Raw genomic sequence first — 1,510 nt, 5'->3', positions numbered from 1 at the left:
GTCCATAAAAAATCGTCGTAAAGTTTCAGCTCGTTTGGACTCCGCTTGGTATTCCTTTTCTGCAAAACTCAAAAACAAGGAAAAACATAAACTGGCACTGGGCTCTAGGTTAATAGGTTAGTCCCAAAAATCATATTAAATAGCATATAATGCATATAAAACATCCAAGATATATAATATAATAGCATGGAATAATAAAAAATTATAGATACATTGGAGACGTATCACACGTCAACACTGACTGGTGGGCCCAAAATGTCATAATCGAGCTTAAGCGGCCCAAAACGATCACTTTTCTAACTTGATAGTTTTTAGGAAAAAATTAAAAGAAAAGTGGTAGCTTTGGGTAATTGTTCTCAAAGTGGCAGTGTTTTGTTAGGCCGGATCAAGTTGTGGTTGTTTTTGTTTAAATACTCCTCTTTCATCATTCTATCCCCATCGAGCCAAACCCTATCCATACCATTGACATTGAGGGATTTCTCCAACATAGTTGGTCCATGATATGTCTCCAACGTATCTATAATTTTTGATTGTTCCATGCTATTATATTATCATTCTTGAATGTTTTACAATCATTTTATAGCAACTTTATATCATTTTTTGGGACTAACCTATTGACATAGTGCCCAGTGCCAGTTGCTGTTTTTTGCTTGTTTTTTACTTTGCAAAAAATCAATACCAAACGGAGTCCAAACACAGCGAAACTTTTTGGAGATTTTTTTGGACCATGGACATCTAGTGGGCCAAAGAAGTATTAGAGGGGGCTCCAAGGGGAGCACAACCCACCAGGGAACACCCAGGCGCACCCAGGTGGGTTGTGCCCACCTCGGTGGCCTCCCACACCGCCTCTTCGCCCTATAAATACCCAAATATTCCAGAAACCCTAGGGGAGTCGATGAAACACAATTCCAGCCGCCGCAAGTTCCAAAACCACAAGATCCAATCTAGACACCATCACGGAGGGGCTCATCATCCTCATTGGTGCCTCTCTGATGATGCATGAGTAGTTCATCATAGACCTACGGGTCCGTAGGCAGTAGCTAGATGGCTTCCTCTCTCTTTTGATTCTCAATACAATGGCCTCTTGGAGATCTATTTGATGTAACTCTTTTTGCAGTGTGTTTGTTGGGATCTGATGAACTTTGAGTTTATGATCAGATCTATATCCATAAATATTATTTGATCTTCTTTTGATCTCTTATATGCATGATTATTTATAGCCTCGTATTTCTTCTTCGAATCTTTGGTTTAGTTAGGCCAACTAGATCGATTTTTCTTGCCATGGGAAGAGGTGCTTTGTGATGGGTTCGATCGTGCGACATTCTTTCCCAGTGATAGAAGGGGCAGCAAGACACGCATGTATCTTTGCTATTAAGGATAACAAGATGGGGGCTATTCCTACATGAATAGATCTCGTCCACATCATGTCATCGTTCTTATTGCACTACTCCATTTCTCCATGAACTTAATACACTTGATGCATGCTGGATAGCGGTCGATTTGTGGAGTA

The sequence above is a fragment of the Triticum aestivum genome, chromosome 5D (genome assembly GCF_018294505.1).
Source record: "Triticum aestivum cultivar Chinese Spring chromosome 5D, IWGSC CS RefSeq v2.1, whole genome shotgun sequence".
Taxonomy (NCBI): Eukaryota; Viridiplantae; Streptophyta; class Magnoliopsida; order Poales; family Poaceae; genus Triticum; species Triticum aestivum.
Note: the sequence above shows the minus strand (reverse complement) of the source record.